Below are 23,596 nucleotides of genomic sequence, written 5' to 3' on the forward strand. Positions count from 1 at the left end.
GGATTTATAAACACATCACATTGGGGCTGGCTGGCATTTTAAAGGTTTCTAGCAGAGAAATACCTATTTTGGCCCAGGATAACCATGCCCAGTTATTTCCTCGTGTCTACTTGAAGTCCCGTGTGCCAACCGAAAGGGGACGAAACGTGACATACTTTCACATTTTCATCTGGCTCTGATTCCAGCTCAGAAACCTACACTGGGGGTGCCGCCCTGCTCCTGGGTGCCTTCCAGTACAGTGGTCACGGTTGCAAAAAAGGAGGAAAAAAAGAAAAGCAAAAGAAAAAAAGAAAGAAAAGAAATCATTGACCGTAAAAACAAAATCAGATCATCGGTTCCCACCAGGGCTGAAACGCAGGCGAGAGGGAAACTGCTCGGCGCCGTAGTTTGCTCTCCCGCAGGAGAGGCCCGCGTCTGATGATTTTCTCTGACGAGCCACGCAAAGCCGACCGCGGTCGGCCGGGCTGCCCTCCCCCCACCTCCCCAGCCCGCACGTAATGAACACACAACACGGACCGATCTCAGCGCTCTACATACCTTTCTCCGAGCACTTTTAACTTTTCCCATGTCCATTAGGCCTTACAGCCTAATCTTGCTCTGCCAATCGCTCCCATGGTGAGATCATTAAGTAAATTATTTTAAGATCAAACACCCTGCAGTGACAATAGCGTCCCGTGTAAGGTAAATGCTTCAAAGGCCCCCCTTTCAAATTACAGCTCTCGGGACTTATTCATCACCTCTCCGTAGGGCTTGCCCCGCCATTACTTGGCTTTTTGCCGCAGGCGAAGGTAGCACTGCTAATTGGCCTCTGTAACAAAACTGACCTGTGGACAGGATAAAACTTGTTTGGAGCTTAGAGACAAAAATTATTCAAGGTTAAAAACACATGAATGCCCCAGCTACGTCACCAAAAAAAGGGAGTGAATGAATGTCTTCCCCTGCGGTTCTTAATGTGAAAGAATGCGCTCCCGGCGCGCCTGGGTCAGACAAAAAGCTCCTTCAGGTAGCTGGGCCAGGCCGGGGCCTCAGGGATCCTTTTCTCCTCCTCCCGGGTTTTCACCAGCTCCCCCAGCCCCCACCCTGCTCCGGGCCGTTCTCTGCTTTTTCAACTGCGAGACAAGGAGCTCCATCCTTTGCTTTGGTTCTTCGGAACCCCTCCCCGGGAGGGCCTTTGATCTCCCGGGATACTGGCAGATGGAACAGTTTAACTGCTCCGTACAGGTGCAGAGAGTTGACTTGACAGGTTGGGGCTTTTATTTCTAGCACATTAGCCGGGCGCATACAAATGGGTTTTTGACAGACTCAAGCAGGTAAAATAGCACCGAGGTTCCCGCAAAAAGCGCGGTCACACCTGTCGGGACGGCACGATTTGAAAACGCTGCATAAATTAAAGACAGGTAAAACCTCGCCGTTCCCTGCTGAGCGTTTTTCTTTTTTTTTTCTTTTTGATTTTAACGACTTGCGACGGCGGTATGTGGCGGGGGGAATCTCAAATGAGTAAACAAGGAATGAACTCCTTGATCTCCCCAGGCTCAGAAGAAGCAGGGCTCAGGCAGGGTGATTGCAAACCAGCTCTCCAGCGCTTGAGGCCGGTAACATTCCATTGATACTCACTGACCGCTAGAGAAATGGAAAATAAATAAAGGCCCTTGCCATATTTCCCCTTTTGCTTCCTCTAAGGGTTACTGCCCTCCCTCCCACTTGATTACTCCCCATTCTTTCTCCCCAGGTGAAAAACTTGAACAAATTGTACCTACCACATCGGGAGATACCTTTTCCATTGAGAAAACTTTGGTAAATATCACATTCTAGGGATGGTCAGTGTAGCTGCTTAAGACACTTGCCGGGGCTATTTTAAGCATTTTTTTTCTATGAAAAAAAAAAAAAAATTGTTTCCTGATGGGCAAGTCCCTCCTTATCAGTTAGTCCTGTTTTTCTAGAAAAATATCTCATATAGGAGTTTTGGTTTTTACTCTTCCAACTTGAGTGTGCAAATAATTTTCTTACAACAAAAGTACTCTAGGACATTCCTTTTGTGAAATGGCATGTCGAGAAAATTAAAAAGTTGCATCAAATGGTGTTATTTAGTGAGAGCTTTTCCTTTATTTTCTTATTTTCCATATGTTTGGGATAATATTCTCTGTTATCAAATCAGATTATAAACCAGTAATTTGGAATTAAAGCTTCCCTTTGATCTTCTCTCTTCTTTAACAGTTTCAAGGGCTCGGCAGTGCTAACTTTTCTCATTCTCAATAATCTTACTAGGCACTGTAGTCAAATTTACAGTTTCTGGGGAAAGGGAGGTGATCCCTTCCTCACTGTGCTTCCAGCCAGAGTAAGATTAAACCTTTCTTTTCCTTCCTTTGCTCCTCACTACAGATCTAGTCCAGTCTGTAAAAAAGATAGGCTCCCATCACAGGTGCGGTAAGTCACAGCCTTTGCTCACCCTCTTTAAGCAGACTTTGTATCTAGAATGTGCCTGTCTCTCTTCCCCCGAGATCACCACCTTCACCCAGTATTGCCTAAAATCATAAGATTTCAGAGAACACTGGAGCCGTTCCCCAAGTTTTATAGAGAAAATATGAGACGAGAAGCTGAGGGTCAGAGATAGAAAGTGAGTTACTTTCCACAAAATAGATTACATTCATTTGCCCATTTATATCAATTCCTGCCATATTGTTGAGTGCCACTATACAGAAAGCAGTAGGGGGCATGCAAGTGTGAGTAAGGCAGTCAAAATGAGGTCCAAAAAGCCCGCCCCCTAATAGAGGCATGTGTGGGAACTTCTGCACCCATGCATGTGCACATGTGGGGATTATGGGTAAATGGATAATTAGCACGTGGTATATTAAGTACTAAAAATTTGCTGTACATACAGTGCTCCAGGAGCACAGAGGGTGAGTAACTGGCTCTATTAGGGGGGTTAATGATAAGTTCACAGGGGAGGTGATTTTTAATAAGGGAAGACTCAAAGACACAAAAGAGTTCAAACTGTTCAGTAGACAGTGCGAAAATGTATATTGGTAGATATTGGATGTCTTGGAGGAAGTCACAAGAATGAGCCTGAGGACAAAGCTCTCCCTGGTATATGACAGTCGATGCGTGTTGTAGGTAAAGTCAAGTTCAGCATACCCATTCGCACAAATGGCCAGGTAACACTATTCTAAAAATTGTATTAAGTGTGAGCACAAGGTAAACGTCAATCATTGTTTGAGCAAGCATGCTGGAACTTTTTGATCCACATAAATGTCTTTTCTTTGAACACTTTTGGGATTGCTTGCACAGCTCCTAACATATTTTAAGAAACTCCTCACTTACGGCCCATCTGTATTTTGAAAATGATTTCATTTTAGAAAATAGTGAAAATTTGGCCATCTGGGTGGCTCAGTCGGTTAAGCGGCTGACTCTTGATTCCGGCTCAGGTCATTATTCACAGTTCGTGAGTTTGAGCCCCACATTGGGCTCTGTGCTGATTGTGAAGAGCCTGCTTGGGATTCTCTCTCTCCCTCTCTGTGCCCCTCTTCTCCTCATGTGCTCTCTCTCTTTCCCTCCCTCAAAATAAATAAACTTAAAAAAAATTACTAAGTTAAAAAGAAAGAGATGATAGTGAAAACTAATTTGGAATTAAGTCTGGGGAATAAGTATTATGACTGTTGGGTGGTATAGTGTTGGGAGAAAAATTGAGCTGTAACTAAAAAGCGGTAAGTCAGATAGATATTCTTATATGGTATATGAGCTGTTTCTAACAGGCAGTGACAAAACAGAAGATCCAGAAATATTCAGAACAATAATAGTTTTCAAAGAGTAAATGTTCCCAAAGTTAACTAGTTTGAAAGTAAGTGCATTTGTATGTCAAAAAGTCTATTGTATTTCTTTAAAACGTCTTTGTTTTACTTTGCAGTCATACCTTGGTATGTCCATGGGACATGGATTATACCTCTAAATGGGCTGCACCATCATAAGTGATGGCTGAGTCTGAGTGGTCCCCGTATTCTTTCTTCTCTTCTTTGCTGTATTAAAATAGTAGCTGCAGATTGTTATGATTTTGTGACTACAGTCTGGCCAATAGAAGATGAGTGGAAGTGATGTGTGTAATCTCCAGGTTGAGCCCATAAACAGACCGCGTCTTTCATCCTCTTCCTTGGTCCCTTTCCTACTAACTGGAATGCCCACACAGTGTGAATGAGTCATCTTGCCCTGGGCAGATGGGGCCCAGGGATGAGGGATGGTGGAGAGACAGAATAGAGGAAGCATAGGTCCAAAACTGTGAACCTGCCATACGGGTCCTAGAATCCTAATTCTAAGTTTCCCAAGGGAGAAATCTACTTCTGTATTGTTTACGTCCCTGCATTTTGGCAACGTGAATCTACATCTCAACTAAAAAATAGTGGTGGAGTGAGCAACAGTACATGAAATGCACAGCACAGCCATTACCAATACCAGAAATGCAGTGGAAAGTTCTATTCTAATGAGGGTGGGTTTGGTGGCATCTACATAAGACATAAACTATTGGAACCACCTGCGTGTCTCTTGTCATACAGGAGACTCTGTGAGATTGCCATTAGCCTTTTATTCAACCTGAACTTGTTGTCATGTTTCAAAATATATCTGAAATGCCACATTTTTTTCACTAAAAGAAGTTGTTACGTGTCTGGGATGGTGATTTTAGAAATGAGGAATGTGTGCTGTGAGAGAGAACTCTTAGGCAGGGCACCAGCCAGCTCTAAACCCAAACTGTCATGATACATTAAGCCTCTATTCTGGGGAAGGAAAGGCAGAGAGCTGGTTTAGTAGACTACGCTAGAAACGTGGTGAGGTCCATCTGACCATCACAGCAGGTGCTCCAGCTCTACGTTCTACACGAAGAAGCTAAAGCTCAGAGAGCTGAACCGCTTCAGTAAACTCAAAGATTTGAAACCATTTGTCCAAGATCAGATGTCTAGCCAGTGGTCAGGCTGGAATTCAGACCAACTCTGCTATAGACTCCAAGTTAATAGGTTGAAATCCAGACTCCAGATGTGATGGTATTTGGCGGTAACACCTTTGGGAAGTCATGAGGTCTTGAGGGTGGAACTCTCATAAATGGAATCATTCCCCATATAAGAGAGACCACAGGGAGTTCCCTTGCCCTTGTGCCATGTGAGAACAGAGCAAGAAGAGAGTCGTCTTTGAACCGGGAAGAGGGTTGTCACCAGAGCTCAGCCATGCCAGCACCCTGATCTCAGACTTCCTCCACAACTGTGAGAAGGAAATTTCTGTCATTTATAAGCCGTTCAGTCTATGATATTTCTGTTTTAGCAGCCTGGACAGACCAAGACATGCTCTGTGATGGGACTCTGTCACTAAAGCACCGTCTTCTCTTGGTAAATGCTTCGATCAAGTAGATTACCTAACCGCATGTTTATGATGCGTATTCAACCCAAACTGATGTGTCCCTTAGTCATTCACAATTCCATCACTTGATCGTATGAAATGTCCTTTGTTTCTTATTCATTGTCTCTCTACCACAGGAGTATAAGCTCTGTATACAGTTCCCTGCTGCTGTACCCTCAGTGCCCAGAGCATCACCACTCAGTCGTTATTTGTTGAATAAGTGAAGGACCAAATGAACCCCAGAAACGGCAATCACTGAAATGAGTGGTTCAGAGCTGCCGTGGTACTCACCACCTCTCCTTGTCCTTCTGTGTGTTAGCTGTCCTAGGGAGGCCCATGACACAGGGGGGCCGTGTGCAGGCCTGTATCTCAGAGTGCGCTATGGATCTTTTTCTACCAGTTTGATTTTAACACCATTTACTTCCCACCGACCCCTTTGCAAATTACTTTGCCTCGATCTAACAAATTGCACCAAACAAGAGTTTCCAGATGATGGCCCATTATGTCCCTAAACCCCAGTGATGTGCCTTGTTCACTTAAAATGAAGAGCCTGCCTGGTTCCAGGTGGCTGATACAGGTGTGTTCCTAAATTCTGCAAGGGATGATGACTCTGGGGAAGCATATCCATTGTCACCCACCCTCAGGAGGAGAGGACTCTGACAGATAGAGGGCAACTTTTCATGAAGAAGGACCCTCACTTGTTCAAGGGCCTCTGAGCAGTTAACTCAGCCTCAAAGGGGAATTACATCCAATGCAATAAAAATCTTTAGCCATTTGGGGCTGGGAGACTGTGTTTGACCAAGGAGAATTAAAGCAATATGTTGAGAAATTGCAAGGAAATTGTTCTTTTCGTTAGAATACTTTAGAAGTGTAATAAAATGGTCAAGATTTTTACAGTGAGTAAAGATCACTTAATTAAAGTCAATAAGCCTTTACCTCCTTTCCTGTTCATGTTCTCAAATACCATTAAATATTTAAGCATCACTAGTTCAGTTTCTTCCCCCTTTAACCCAAATTGAGCCTGATGGTTATATATTGAAATTACCTAGGATCTAGGCCTTTTAATGCTTATTTTCACTCACTTTAAGGCAATTTCATTCACTCATATAATTTCAACCACTATGTGTTGGTGACTCTTAAATTTATATTCTCAACTTAAACCCTCTCTCATGAGTTCCCTCTCATATATCAACGATCTACTTGGTGTATCTACTTAGATGTCTCACAGGTACTTCAACTCTCAAACCTTCAAAATGGAAACTTAGAATCTTCCCTCACCCTAAATCAGCCTTCTTGTGTTTCCCATCACATAGATGGCGCCTCTGCGCAACACATGGCTCAAACCTAGAATTCTAGAAGTCACTCCTGACTTCTCCCTCAGCCTCATATTCCACATCCAAGTCAATGTCCAAAGCGTGTTGGGTTTTTTTGTTTGTTTTTCGCTTTGTCTCTTATGTGCCTCCTTCATCCATTGTTTTGTGTTCACTTATAGTCACCTCACTGGTCACATAAAGCCATTGTTCAGGTAGACCTGTTAGTTGAGGTAGACGACTCCAAAAACCAGGTTTATTATTTTATTATTCTCCCTGCAAACCCCTCTCCTTGAATTTGTTCTCCACACCATATCTGGGTTCTTTCTAAAATGCAGGTGTGTTTAAGTCCCTTCCTGATTTAAACTCTTCCTTGCTTGCCACTGCTCCAAAGTTGACATACAGAAGCCTTAATGTGTCCTGAATGCCTTGCAACATTGACCCCTGCCTCCATGTAAGCCTGGTTCGAGGCCATTCCCCTGCTTATTCTATGGATTGGCCCTTCCATGCTGCTCCTTTTGTTCCAAATATTCTTTCCCCTCTTCTTTGCCTAGTAAAATCCTGAGCACTCTCCAAGCTTCAGCTTAAATATCACTTTTCTCAGGCAAGCCATGCCTCACTGGGATCCCAAACGAGATGAGATCTCCTTTGTGTTCTTTGTTCATAACTCTTGTCCCCTTGTTACCATCATATTCTCATGCCTGGCTCAGTGTGCAGCCCTAGAAGAGTCTCAGTGCCATTTAGTGAATGAAAAAAGGGACAGTACAAATTATCACAGGCTGGGCCTGGAGTGAGCCAGACCATTGCTATCCAATATTTTTAAACCATTTCTATCCAATATTTTTAAAGCAAATACAGGAAAATAAAATTAGAGGGATATGTTTATGCAAGTTTTGGTGTATGTTGTTATCTGATATAACATGGTAGTGTGCTGTTAAATACAGCTGGGAAATTCAGTAGGATAAAACAACTATTTAGGATATATCAATGCATAAAAAAGAATCCCCTTTGCACATGCCCCCCCCCCACAGCAAATCAAAGAAATGTACAAAACAAGAAATATGTAGAATCTTTTTTAATCATACAAAATTAGAAAAATATAGGACCTACAAGAATATTTGAGTGATGAGAGAGACATAACACGTTCCTAGATAAATATCAGTCTTGTAAAGTTGTTAATCCTCCCTAAATTTATATATATATTCCCATCAAATCAATGGATGTTTTGGGGAAAACATCCTTTAAAATTTAACTGAAGAATTGAACAGGAAAGAATAACCAATAAAACATTTTCAAAGAGGAATATGGTGGAAAAACTTGCATAGTCAGATACTGAAACATAGTCCATTACCAAATACAGGCATATCCTGGAGGTATTGTAGTTTTGGTTCCAGATGATCACAATAAAGTGAATAGTGCAGCAAAGCAAGCCAAATGAATTATTTTGTTTCCCAGTGCATATAAAAATTATGTTTACACTCTACTGTAATCTGTTAAGTGTGCAATAGCATTGTGTCTAAAACAATGTACGTGCATTAATTTAATACTTTATTCCTAAAAAAATACTAATCATTACCTGAGCTTTCAGAGTCATAATCTTTTTGCTGGTGGAGGGTCTGGTCTTTATGTTGGTGGCTGCTGACTCATCAGGGTGATGGTTGCTGAAGGTCGGGGAGGGGGACGGGGTGGCTGTGGCAATTTCTTAAAATAAGACAACACTGAAGTTTGCCCCATCGATGGACTCTTCGTTTCACAGATGGATTGCTCTGTAGCATGCAGTGTTTGGTAGCCTTTTCCCCACAGGAATAAAATTGGAGTCAGTCCTCTCGAACCCTGCCATTGCTGTATCAACTAAATTTGTGTAATATTTTATTTTATTTTTTTTAAGTTTATGTAATATTTTAAGTCTTTTATTGTCACTTCAACAATCTTCACAGCAGAAGGAGATTCACCAGGAGTAGATTCCATCTCAAGTAACCACTTTCTTTGCTCATTCACTTACAAGAAGCAACTCTCCATCTGCTCAAGTTTTATCATGAGATTGCGGCCATTCAGTCACACTGGCAGGCTCCACTACGAGCTAATTCTAGTTCTTTGTTATTTCCACGTTTACAGTTACTTCCTCCACTGAAGCCCCGAACCCTTCCATTTTGTCCACAAAGGTTGCAATCAACTTCTTTCAAACTTTAATGTTGATATTTTTACCTCTTCCCATGAATCACAAATGTCCTTAATGGCATCTAGAATGCTAAATCCTTTCCAGGTTTTCTATTTACCTTACCTAGATCCATCTGAGGAACTGTTATCTATGGCAGCTATAGCCTAACAAAATGTAGTTCTTAAATAAGACTTGAAAGTCAAAATTACTCCTTGATTGCTAGGCTGAAGAATGGGTGTTCACAGGCATAAAAATATTAATCCTGTTGTACATCTCCTTCAGAGCTCTTCAGTGACCAGGTGTGCTGTCAGAGAGCAGTAGTATTTTGAAAGAAATCTTTTTTCCTGAGCAATAGGTATCAACAGTGGGCTTAAAATAATCAGTAAACCATGTTGTAAACAGTTGTGTTGTCAGCCAGGCTTTGTTGTTCCGTTAATAGAGCACTAGCAGAGAGTAGATTTAACATAATTCTTAAAAAAAATTTTTTTTTAATTTTTTATTTATTCTTGAGAGAGAGAGAGACAGAGCATGAGTGGGAGAGGAGCAGAGCGAGAGAGGGGCACAGAATTTGAAGCAGGCTCCAGGCTCCGAGCTGTCAGCACAGAGCCCGACACAGGACGCAAACTCACAAGCCACGAGATCATGACCTGAGCCGAAGTCGGACACTCAACCCACTGAGCCACCCAGACGCTCCTAGATTTAACATAATTCTTAAAGGTCCTAAGATTTTGGGCATAGTAAATGAGAATTGGCTTCAACTTAGAGACACCAGCTGCATTAGCTCCTAACTGGAGATTCAGCCTGTCCTACGAAGCTTTGAAGGCAGGCACTGACTTCTCTCTAGCTGTGAAAGACCTAGATGGCATCTTCTTCCAATATAAGGCTGTTTCATCTACATTGAAAATCTGTTGATTAGTGCAGCCACCTTCATGAATGAATTTGGCTACATCTTCTGGAGAACTTGCTGCAGCTTCTACATCAGCACTCGCTCCTGCACCTTGCACTTTGATGTTATGGAGACGGCTTCTCTCTTTAAACCTCATGAACCGACCTCTGCTAGCTTCAAACTTTTCTTCTGGAGCTTCCACACCTCTCAGCCTTCACAGAATTGAGGAGAGTTAGAGCCTTGCTCTGGATTAGGCTTTGGCTTAAGGCCATGTTATAGCTGGTTTGATCTATCCAGATCACTGAAACTTTCTCTGTATTGGCAATGAGGCTGTTTTACTTTCTTATCATTTGTGTGTTCAACGGAATGACAATTTTAATTTCCTTCAAGAACTTTTCCTTCACCTTCCCAACTTGGTTAACTGTTTGGTGCAAGAGGCCTAGCTTTCGCCCTGTCTTGGCTTTTGACGTGCCTTCCTCACTAAGCCTAATCATGTCTAGCTTTTGATTTAAAGTGAGACATGTGTGGCTCTTCCTTTCACTTGAACGCTTTCGGCCACTGGAGGGTTATTAATTGGCCTAATTTCAATATTGCTGTGTCTCAGGGACACTCAGGGAGGCCCAAGGTGCTGCTTGTGATGCCCCCAAACAATTATAATAGTAATATGAAAGATTGTTGATCACAGATCACCATAGCAGATATAATAATAATAATGAAAAATAGGAAATATTGCAAGAATTACCAAAATGTAACAGACATAAGAAGTGAGCAAATGCTGTTGGAAAAATGGAGCTAGTAGACTTGATCGACACAGGGTTGCCAAAAATCTTAAATTTGTAAAAAGCATAATTTCTGCAACAATGTGAAACACAGTGAAATGAGGTATGCTTGTGTTTAAGTTGGTGAGATCTTATGAGAACAGACAGAACAAAAGAGCACAATAGAAACCCCTGTAACAAAGCTGCTTGTATATGGGATCTTATGAACAGGCTTATGATGACATTTCACATCAGCAAGGGAAATTATTCTCTTTTTTAAATAAATGCTACTGTGTAATTTTTTAATTGCCTGGAATCATTAATATAAGATCCTTATTTCATTCTATAGCATATTTATTAATTATGAATTAAAGATGAACTTTTGGGGGCGCCTGGGTGGCTCAGTCGGTTGGGCAACGGACTTCAGCTCAGGTCATGATCTCACGGTTTGTGAGTTTGAGCCCCATGTCAGGCTCTCTGCTGACAGCTCAGAGACTAGAGCCTGTTTCAGATTCTGTGTCTCCTTCTCTCTCTGCCCCTCCCCTGCTAGCACTCTGTCTCTGTCTCTCTCTCAAAAAAAAACATAAAAATTTTTTTTTAAAAAGATGAATTTTTGTTCCAAAGTCAGAAATTATTAAAGAAAATATAGACATGTATGCCCACATAAAATTTTAATCTTTTGTCAAAACCCACCATAAACAAATTTCAACATCAAATAATAGACTGGAAAAATACTTGAAACATATATGATAGTAAGTTGAGCAAAGATGTTGTTAATGGACAATTCACAAAAGAAGAAATACAAATAGTCATAAACAATATATTTAATTTCACTAGTGATCAAATAAATACAAATTAAAACAAATAGCGTTTTGCCTAACAAAATTATGAAGATTAAATATAATTCCTGATAGACTTATGAAATGGAAACTATGTACTGCTTGCTTCTAACAGCTATCCCCTGTCTAGCATAAGCTGACATATAGTAATTATTCAATAGATATTAAAATTTTTTTAATGTTTATTTATTTTTGAAGGAGAGAGAGACAGAGCACAAGTGGGGAATGGGGGGAGGCAGAGAGAGAGGGAGACACAGAATCCAAAGCAGGCTCCAGGCTCTGAGCTATCAGCACAGAACCCAACACCGGGCTCGAACTCATGAGCCATGAGATCAAGACCTGAGCTGAAGTCAGACGTTAACTGACTGAGACACCCAGGCACTCCTCAATAAATATTTTTTAAATGAATGAATACTTTTCAGTATCTTTGTGGGTTTCAGGATATAGGTCCTTAAAAAAACTCTTGATGTGATTAATATGGTGTTTTTGGATGGCATTTAGGTAATAACTACCATATGTCTTAAAAGTTTGTATATGTTTTGAATAGTGCAACCATATATGACCCAATTTGCCAGACACGCCTGGCTTATACACCTGTTGTCCTAGTGCAGTGTATAATGGCACCCCACTCATATCAGAAGTCCTGGTTGAGATGATAAAGTATATGGTCATCATACTCAGACCTAGATATATAATTATAGGGGTTTGTTACAAAATCTTTCTGAAGTTAATTTTTTTTTGTAATTATATATAATTATTAAAAAAAAAAACCCACAGAACCTGAGAAGCTTTAAAAACCTACAGATAAGCAAGTCCCTCCCACATTGATTGAATCAAATCCCAAGGGTCACCTGGTTGGCAGAGCTGGTTGAGCATCTCTTGATTTTGGGTCAGGTCATGATTCCAGGGTCATGCGATTGAGCCCCGTGTTGAACCCTGAGTCAGGTTCCAAGTTGAGTGTGGAGCCTGCTTGGGATTCTCTTTCTCTCCTTCTGCCTCTCTCTCTCAAAAAAGTAAAACTAAAAAATAAAATCTCATGAAGTAAGTCTTGGTCATCTGTATTTTATAAGCTTTCCAAGTGATTATAATGTGCAGCTAGAGTGAGAACCACTGACTTAAATAATCTAAAGTACCTATCTACAAAGTGAGATATTTTGTAGCCATAAAGATGATGCTCTTGAATGGTATTGATTAACATGGAGAGATAGTTGTAATATATTAGGTTAAAAAAACAAGCAACAAAGTAGCATGTTCTTCAGATTCTAATTTTATTAAAAAATATTTTTTATTGTGGTAAAATATTCATAAAATTTACCATTTTAACCATTTTTAAGTGTACAATTCAGAGGCATTAGTACGCTTATATTGTTATGTAACTATCACCACTATCCAAAAACATGGTTTTAATTAAATTGAAGCATATCTCATTATACTCAATATATAATATACATAATTATATATAATTGATTGTTTTCAGAAGTATAAATCTCAAAGGATACACACCAAAGGTTGCATGTGACTATGTTTACGTTTCTTCTTTTTGTTTGTTTGAATGTTCTACTTTTTTGTAGATGATACATTGCTTTCATAGCAAAAACTGTTTTTAAAATTCAGCAAAAATATTCTCAGTAAAAAAGGCTTTAACATACATACTTTAGTCTTGCTTACCCAGATTTTAGCTTAATATAGAACATCTTTGGGCCCAGTCCTCCAGTTTTATTTATTTATTTATATTGAAAATTTTTTTTAATGTTTATTCATCTTTGAGAAAGAGAGAGACAGAGCATGAGCAGGTAAGGGGCAGAGAGAGAGACACACACACAGAATCAGAAGCAGGCTCCAGGTGACGCGGGGCTCGAACCCACGACCTGCAAGATCATGCCCTGAGCTAAAGTCAGATGCTTAACTGACTGAGCCGCCAGACACCCCACCACCAGTTTCATTTATGAGAAGGATAAGAACTTCCAAGTCTCACCTTTAACGTGGTCCCCATGGAGGAGTCCTAGGATAGCTGTGCCAAAGACTGGGTCAGAGTGGTGAACACCACCTGCAAGTTCACGGTTGGGAAAACAAATAAGGAACCGCTTTGGTAAAATTAGCATGTGTGGTGAAATTTGGAGTTCTGCTGATCTGACCCATCCTGTAAATCATAACCAGATATGAGGCCATCTCTCCCAAGCATTAGAGGTGTAGCGTGAACTGTATGTCTGTTAAAATACATCCCTAAGTTTGAACGCAGGGACTGTTTAAGAATGTGTTAAAGTTTCTATTCATTAGGCTTGCATGCTGAGGAATAAAATATGCCTCATCCAGCCATATTTCTGTTAAAGCTACTACAGGTTTATGGGAGTGCTAAAATGGTGCAGCAAACATGGAAATTAGTGTCACCGTCTAAGATTCTTTATATATCGCTCTTATTTTCGGGAAACATATGATGGTTATTTGGCACTTTCGGGTAAGTAGGTTTGTTTTTCAAAATTTGAATTCCTGTCAAATCCACGGCCAATCCATCAGTCTGCTTTTCCACAGCTGCTTTCATAGACAAACACAGCTAAGCACTTCAGAAATATCAGATTAACATTAATACCCAATGGATTAGAAACCAGACAAAAGTGGGCTTAGGAAAACGCTGCAAGTGGAGTTTGAAGGCAGAGGGACACCCTATCAGTTTCCTACAGGCTCGGCTCTCAGAAATTTGAGGGGCAATGGCCCACTTAAAAACATTTGCCATTTTGATGAGCCTTCGGGCGCTGAAAGCATTTAAGGAGAAATGAAATAGTGTGCCCAAGACAGCCCTGAGAGGGGGCGCAGGTCCAGCATTCCAAATGGAAAATTTCCCCTTTTCTTTCCTTTGTCCTTCTCAACCCAACTTCCTTTCTTTCTCCCCTCCCCCACGCATTCAATCTGATTATGGATAGGGCCGCTGCTCCATAATGCAATGGAAAAATCCTCTGGCTCGCATTCCAAAAATACTAAAATCATTATTCACTGACAGGACAATGACTTTGGCTTCTAAGTGTGAGAAAAAAGAGCCCATCATATCAGCTGCTTAACACACAAATGGATACAAGGTGAAAAGGCAGCCAATACATGTGCTTGTGTCAGGTGCCATTGGTGTGTGAGTTTACAACTTCGAACAGGCCTGACGCACATGTAGATAATAAAATTGTAACCATGAAGATGGCTGAATACTATTTACTCGTGGATAAAAATTCCTCTAAGGAGTGTTCATCTGCCTTTTTTGCAAGTGTCTCTGCCCAGTCTCTGAGGCACAACGGACTCAATTCCTAGCATCTATGATCGCCTCTTTGCTACAGAATCTAAATTTGCCCACGGCACATCTCATTTTCTCAGGCACCTTTTATATATTAGGCCGTGTTCCTCTTCTTTTTCTCTTAAAAGCTCACAAGGACTCTTACTGGAGTTTAGATAATTAAAAACCCCTCAGATCATTATTCCTATATTCTAAAAGGCTGGTCAAATCAATGGCACATTATTTTCGTTTCCAATAGATAAGAGTCTATGGGCTTTCAGAGATAGAAAGTGTAATCACTCATGATTCTGCGGTAGAAATTAATGGCTTGGTTGTTTATTGCCCTAAACACTGATATGTGAGCTATTGTTATATTTTAGATAATACAAATCTCTAACCCACCACTACTGGAGGTATTATATTGCCAATTTTGTAACTGTGAAAATGTTCAAGGAAAAGGTTGTGTAATCGGTCACTCCTTTTTTCCCTTGCTAGAAGGAATGAAAAGAGACTGTCAAAATTCTCAGCAACATCATGTTGCAAAGTATGGTTTATGGTTTTCTTACCTTGTTTTCCTCCATTATTTTAGTGACCTCATTAATGATTTATTATGAGAAGATAAGATGCTTTAATGGCAGGATCAAGAGAGAAGTCAGGATGCTGAACCGCAACTTGATTACACTGCAGAACAGAGCAAATCCTTCCACTGCTCTGGCCGGCAATTCCCTTCCAGAAGCTGTAAGTTTGGTTGTACCACACTCACCTTCTGCTCATTTACTCAACCAGCTTTTCTCTGGAGCACAGCTGAGAGTGAGATGTCCACTTGCTTACCCTGCATCCAAAACAGAGTTTGCAGAATCCATGCACTGAATTGTGGTTTGTTAGTTTTTTTTTTTTTAACCAATAAATGGTTCCTCACTCAAATGTGTTTTCTTTTTTTTTAAACATTACTCTTTGGGGGGCCTGGGTGGCTTAGTTCGTTAAGCGTCGGGCCTGGGTGGCTTAGTTTGTTAAGCGTCTGACTTCAGCTCAGGTCATGATCTCACGGCTTATGAGTTTGAGCCCCGCGTCTGGTTCTGTGCTGACAGCTCAGAGCCTGGGCCTGCTTCAGATTCTGTCTCCCTCCCTTTCTGCCCCTCCCTCACTCCAGTTCTGTCTCTCTTCTCTCTCTCTCAAAAATAAATAAACGTTAAAAGGAAATAAAAAAAAGAGTTGGGATGCTTAACCGACTGAGCCATCCAGGGGCCCTATGAGCACTACTCTTTTAAAACACTACTCTAACAAACTAGGATGTCAGCTTTTTCAGGCCTATAGCAAATTCAAAGTCACACAATAGGTACTCAATAAATAATTGCTGTTTAAATAAAAATCAAGGAGAGTGGTAGACAGCTGCTGGATGTAGTAACAGTGGTAGTAATCGAGTGAGTAAGAAGAGAGAGAAAAAAGCTGTTAAAGAAGGTATAAGGGGAAGAAAGTACAGCTATCTGTCCAAACTCATGGAAAGAAGAGTTCTAAACATCCTTCTAACTCTTATGGGGTCATTATTTTGTAGAATATATACTAATCTGGACATCACAATGAACTCCATCCACTTTTTACTGTAAAGATTTTCTTCAGTGTTTGTTTGTTTATTTTAAGTAGGCTCCATGCCCAATAGGGGGCTTGAACTCACAACCCTGAGATCAGGTGTCATGAGCTCTACCAGCTGAGCTAGCCAGGCACCCTTCTTCAATAATATAAAAGGATTTGTGGTCTTTAGTTACTTGGAAGATTAAATTAATGGTAATCATTATTTTAAATAGATACCTGTGAGACATAAAAACGCTCATGACAAATATCTGTCAAACTCTGAAATCCAACCATAAATGAAGGGAGCAGTTGGGTTGGATCCGTTATGCTCTGATGATCTCAGATTCAGATTCTGTCCTCTTCATTTACTTAGTTCATTCATTTGCTCGAACACATTGATTCAATGAATCACCCTGAATTCACTTATTGAAATACAGTTATGAACAATATTATATGGTTATCTACTGTGCAGGGTGAAAAGATTCAGAAGAAACTTTCTCTGCCCTCAGAAAAATTACAGTCTAGTAGAGATGAGGCACACATAACCAGTGCCTACAGTAGAAAGCCCTGGGTGAGACAGATGGTAGTAAGAGTAGTTCAAACCCAAGGCTATAGACATTCAGAACCAGAAGAGATGGTCCTCTGAGACTGAGGCAATCAGAAAAGGCTGCCTGACAGAGGCAGTATTTAACTGGGTCCTTAAAGGGTATGTAGGATTTCTAGAAACTCAGACTGAAGGGATGGCTCTTTATTAGTCAACATTTACGGAGTGCCAAAAATACAAGCACACTATGGGGGATACACAGATAAAAAAAAGCATGACCCCCTGACCTCGCAGGTTGATCACACATATAGAAATGGAACCAATTAACTAAACAGGAAGGCAGAACAACGTAAGGGCCATGGCAATGAATAAACAAATGCCGTTCCTGAAAGAAGGGGCAGCTTGAGTAAAAGTCTGCAGCCGAGAAAGGCAAAGCCAGTCGAGCCAGGAGTGGACCCAGGGTGCCTAGGTGTGAATCCTCTGGTCGGCAGACTGTCTTCTGGCAGAGTTAAGAACAGGGGAAGTAGGGCCTGGAGCAAGTGAGGACATAGGGCAGAGGAAAGGAAGAAGGGAGACTAGAAAGGGCAGGATATTGGTCTATGGCCCCCTCCGGAGAGTCTCAGTGCTGGAAGTCTGAGGCGGTGCAATATAATAGCCTAATTACATGTCTGTCTCTTTCAAGGGGCTGTTTGTCCTGTGCCCCAAGATTGCAGCTCTGTGCCTATCACATGCTGTAAGCTGACCAAACATTTTCTGAATAAATAAATGAAAGAGTGAATGAGATGGAGCTAGCATGTATGAGACTCCCGGGGAATGTAGAGGATTCGGGAAGAGCCTTGACTTCCCCCAAATACCTCCTGACAAGCTGTGCAGTACATTTTATTTTACTCCCTCAGACTGCTTAAAAGTGGATTTCGGTTCACAAGTGTTCTCTTCTAGATGCAAATCTTTCTAGAAAGCACACTCATTTTGCAACTCATTTTTTAGTTAGATAACATCTCTCTTATCTATTAGGGGAGATCAACGACTACTGATGGAACCAGGTTTGGATGGGCACTAGATGGGAAATAGAAGACAATTTTGGATCTCAGTTTCCCAACAAGAGGGCAAAGCCTGGGGATGGGACTCCAGAGCAGGACAACTTCTGGCACAGAAAGGGCTGGGCCTCAGACTGATCATTGGGCAAATGGACTTCCTCTCTGGGTTGTGGGATCTCAGAGAACTCATAATTTAAAGGTTGTGAGCTAGAATCCAGTTTGTAAAACACTGTGCTTCACTGACATGTTTTGCAGCACCTGTGTAGTATGTAAAATATGTTTAATTTTTTGCCAAGATTTAAAACTTGGGAGAGGGGTGCCTGGGTGGTTCAGTCAATTGAGTGTCTGACTCTTGGTTTTGGCTCAGGTCATGATCTCACAGTTCATGAGACCAAGACCTGCACAGGGCTCTTTACTGACAGCATGGAGCCTGCTGGGGATTCTCTTTTACTCTGCCCCTCCCCACCTGGCACTCACGTGCTCTCTCTCTCTCTCTCTCTCTCTCAAGATAAATAAATAAACTTAAAAAAATAACTTGGAGGGCACCTGGGTGGCTCAGTTGGTTAAACATCCAACTTCTGCCCGGGTCATGATCTTGCGGTTCACGAGTTTGAGCCCCTCGTCAAGCTCTGTGCTGAGAGCTCAGAACCTGGAGCCTGCTTCGGATTCTATGTCTCCCTCTCTCTCTGTCCCTCCCCCACTCGTGCTCTGTCTCTCTGTCTCTGACTCTGTTTCTCTCTCAAAAATAAATTAACATTTAAAAAACTAACTTGGGAGTGTTATAGAAGAGTGAGGATTTCTAGATTCTCCTGAACAATCAGAAGATCTGACTTTATGGGGACTTTATTGTCATCTGACGGGAGGCGAGTGGGTGGCTGTTGCCCTCAGGGGGCCACGCTCTGTGCAGTTTGCTGCAGGTTCCACCTGTCCCTGATGCATTACACTCTACCTGATTTACTCAGTTTATTTAACTTCCTGTTTCCTGTAGGCAACTGAGTTTGTGGATCACTGACCATACCATTCTCTTTCACCAGTCTGCAGTTAACCAGGTTAATCTTCTTGGTATTATTGGCAGTACTGTTGTCTCTCCAAGGCACCCAGGAATGGATCCAGATACCATGGGGCTGAAGCTTACACAATAGGGCACCATTTTTAAGTCGACATTTTGTGGCATGAAGTGTCTGTGTTCTTGATGTGATTAACTGCCTAACACTGAATTTGGTTCATATATTCAAAATTACAACTTTAATCGATACCAGGAAAGTTATTTTATGTTCCTGTTCTCTCTTTGTTTTCAGGGCAAACATGTGGCAAACATAGAACCTTCCTGTAGGCTCAAGGGCAGCTGGACACAGTGTCTGCTGGGAGTCCTTGTTCAGGTAAATGAATTATACAGCACTGGTAAAAGGAATTCCCTGAGAGTTCTATAGAATGACAATCTGGTCCCTGTATTTTTAGATTTTTCTTCTATAGTTGGTGAAAACTCCCGCCCTGATTTATTTTGGGACATAAGCGGAGATCCTGGCTCATAACGTTTTGTAGCCTTGTGGAAAGGATCACACACAAAATAAAAGACAATGGCTGTAACCACTGAGCACGTGTGAGAAATCCACAGAGCACTTGCTAATCCTGTCCAGCCCTGTAAGAGAATTTATGGCTCAGTGATGTGACCACTCAGACTTCACACTTTGGTCACCAAAGCAAGGAAGCCAAGATGTCCTAGACTTGATGTAGGAAAAGTACATGTCCATCTCAGCCCCAGGGGCCATCTGAGCTTGGGAGAGTGAATCTACAATAAAGTTTATGTCCAGAAAATACTAATTGTTTCTTAGGGTCTTTTGCACCGGAACCTGTTGGAGATGTGCTAGGGAACAGGAAAAACGCACGAGGCATCTTTCTTTGAAATTAATTATGGGGACCGTTGATGACTCAAACGTGGGCCCTGTTCATAATTTGAACCTCACAATGTGGAGTCCACACCTCATCTCTCTTCACTTTCCAGAACCTTTCATCTTTCTCTTTCCAAGAGCCTTTGATCCCCTCCTGTTATCATAATTATAGTCTACTCATATATATATATATTTTTTTCTTTAATCAATTTTCCTTGAATTTGTAGTTTACCAAATCTTCATATTTTTGCCTTTACTTTTCCCTCTCAACTGGCTCTTGATCTTAATCAGCTGCTACCACTCTGATGCTTTCTGCTCAGAAGAAGGGTACCAATGACATCAGTCAAACCTTTGTCTTTGCTTCAGAGCTCCTCCTTCTTCATGATTTTCTATACTCAGTACTGCACATCTTTTCAAAACTGGCTCCTTTTTTGGCTTGCAAAACCCCACACTATTCTGGTTTCTCTCAGTCTGAGCATTCTATATTTATTTCTGTTTGTGGTCTTTCCTTCACCTGTCCCTTTAACAATAGGCATCGTTTTCCAAAATTCGATTTTGGGCTTTCTGTTATTCTTGCTTTTGCATTCTCTCTAGCAAACTCTTTCCTTCATCATTTCACAGCAGAAAGCTCCTAAATGTGTATTTCTTCATCATTCCTTTGATCTAAGCACAGTCCTGGATTTTCATCTGCAGCATTTCAACCTCAGTATCTTACAGTCAGCTGAAACTCCAGATTTTCGGAATCAAACAAGCTCTTGTTTCCAACATATGTATTTTGTCAAAGGGCTTCCTTTTTTACTTCACCAAGTTCAAAATCCCCAAGTCACTTTTATGATTCAATGCACTATTTAGTTTCCAAATCTTGTCAAACCTTCCTTTGAATGCCTTCCGTGTCTCTTTATCCCTTGCCTTCTCACTACCTTCATCCTAGCCCCAGCCCTTATCAGCTCATTCCTGGATTACGGAAGCAGCCACCTATCTGGCCTCCCTGACCCCAAGCTTTCTCCTCTCCAAACTCACCTCTGTGCCACTGCCAGACTAATCTTCTTTAAATGCCACTTTTATCTTGTCACTGTCGGCTCAGAGCCTTCAATAGCCCTTTAATCACACAAGTGTGAGCCGAAGGAGACCTTGGAGTTCATTTCACCTGACCCCTCTCTTGACAGAGAAGTAAACTGAGGCTCAGTGAGAGTGAGTGGTTACGCAAGGTCACCATTAACAAACCACAGAAATAGGATTTAAAGCCAGGTTTTTACCTTGAGGAGCAGTGCTTTCTCTGTTTCAACAGTGTTTCCCAAACTTCAGGATTTCCTTCACATCTGGACACTGCTTATGACACGTGTATGTCATACGTTGTTAATTGTTCTGCTCTTTCAATGTTATGTCACAGTTGTAAAAAGAAAACCGTTATCACTTAACAGATTTAGAAGATAACCTTAAAATTAATACAATGGAGATACAACAACACTATCGATTTACAGGAGGATTATTTTGCCAGCCAAAGCTTCTGTTCCCAGGTCTGTTTTCTCTTTCTCTACAAAGGGAAATTAACAAGCAATAGAGACTGGATAAAGTCTTACCAGGATAATTAAAGGGGTTGAAAGGGTGATAACTTTCTTGTAAAGTGATTCAATATTCCTTAGTACCTAGTAACTACATAGCCTCAGAATTATCTTTCGTACCACATGGTACAAGCTTCTCACACTTACAGAAACACAGCAGTCCAAAATGTTTTCTCTTGGCTACCATATAACACACACTGTTTGATTCCTGGGGCTCATATATCTGACCTCACCTAGCCAAAGAGAGTTGCTGGCATACGTTGCAATTCCCCTTTTCACCTGTTCATTCTCATATTGATTCTCTGGTTTAAAGATCCTACTACTACTCTCCTTCCATCTGGCCAAACTTCATACGGTTTTCAAAACCTAGTTCACATTCCAATTATGAACTCTATAACCACTTCTGACTAGTCCAATCTGCATTGATTTTAGTCCAATCTGCCTCTTCTAAATTCTACAACGTATTCTTCAAACTATATTTTGGAGGGACACTTGGGTGGCTCAGTCGATTAAGCATCTGTCCAACTTTGGTTCAGGTCATGATCTCATGGTTTGTGAAGTTTGACACCCACGCTGGGCTCCTCGATGATAGTGTGGAGGCTGGTTGGGATTCTTTCTCTCTCTGTCCCTCTCTCTCTGCACACATGCTCTCAAAATAAATGAATAAGTGTAAAAAAAAAAAACCTACATTTTGAAGCAAATTATCTACTTTTATATGATTAATTATTTTCTGTGTTAATTTCACTTCCCTAAGTGAAATACCGGTTGACTTGTGACCATCAAGTCCCTTAAGATGCTCACCATATAGTCAGTGCTTAATATGGGGCTCACCAACACTTTACATATTTAAAGGTTATCAAGGGCTTTTGAATGGGAAACGTACCTGTTACATTTTCTGCAATTAGACCAGAACTTTCATTAAAATAATCATCATTTGCTTCAGTAAAGCTTGGTAAAGGAAAAACTATTTGTACTGAGATAATCCATAGTTAAACATTCATAGTAATATACAATGAGTAAAAGGATGCCATTAAAATCATTTAGTTCAGATTCAAATGTTTGCAGTTAGAAGAAATCTTCAAGATTATAGACTATCTCATTTTGCAGGTGAAGAAGAGACTCAAAACTAGGAGGCGAGTTGCTTGCAGTCTCAAAGCAATTTAATGGCAGAGCTGATGGTCAGTCTCCCTAAACCCTCAGTGATCCCGTGTACTTTGCCTGAGATAGTCCTGGCTTATGCCCCTGGTCCCAGCCTCTCATCACTAGTGCCTCTCACCCTACTTAAACATGTTCCCATCCTTAGATGCTCAGCCCAACATTCTTTCTCCTGCATTAAAATAATGAACACACTTACTTCTTTTTCCACTTTTTAATATATAATTGTTCCTCTTAAAGATTTTTGACTTTGCCTCTACACCCCAAATGATCAGCCAACATTGGGGAAACAAACACTATTTTTCTCCAATTATAAAGAGATTTTCTACGTGTGCTGGTCTTCTGAGCAGCTAAATTTACACGGGCAACAAATGAATTTTCGACAACCCCATTTGGTTACTTTAATAGAAATAGAGGTATAGTGTGTTATTACTGTTACTATAGAAGGTGAATGACCTATTACAATTAGCAAGAAGGACTGTTCACCAGAATTTATGGATTTTGTTCTTTTTAACCTAATGAGCACTGCAGCATATTATCACTTATATCACTGTAGATTGCCCAATCGCCCTGCATAATATTACTTCAATCCATTTTGAAATAGGCCCAAATTGTCATTTTTTTTGTTGGAGTAATGATCAAGTATTGATGTTTCTTGAGTTCATACAAATGGCTACAACCTCCTTGCACGCAGCCTGGTCAATAGAGTCTGATGTTCACATTAGGGATTTGGAAATCAATGTAGTTTTCCTGTTATTCTTTTATGATTAAATCAATTGAAGTTATTTACTCATAGCAGAAAATATGGGTGATTGCCAACCCTATGGCTTAGTGAATTGCTTTCTCACCACTGCTGCCCTGTAATGAGAAGGTACATATTCGCTTCAGGGGTTGACTAAAACCTGTTCATGTATAGCAGCAATTTGAGATGCAGAAAGTGTTTATTATTAAAGGCTAAGAGTGTTGAATGCCAAAGGGCATCTTTATCACTTGGCATTGCATTAACATTGACAAAGGAGGAAAACACACCCAGAAAACCCCTCAGCATTGGTCAAATGGCACTCAATTATACATGCGAAGCCGGGCAGCAGCCAATGGCTGTTCTTGCCACATCGTTCCTGGTGTGCAGTGTTATGCAGAGACCCCCGTTAAAGACAATGGAAATGTCAATTAAGCTGAATGGACAGGGCCTATTTGTTGATGGGTTTTCTCTCTTTAGCATGTGTTGGGTGACCTACAGTGTTTCGATGCAAGAATAAATAA

Source organism: Puma concolor, chromosome A2 (genome assembly GCF_028749965.1).
Source record: "Puma concolor isolate L17-30 chromosome A2, mPumCon1.1.hap2, whole genome shotgun sequence".
Classification (NCBI taxonomy): domain Eukaryota; kingdom Metazoa; phylum Chordata; class Mammalia; order Carnivora; family Felidae; genus Puma; species Puma concolor.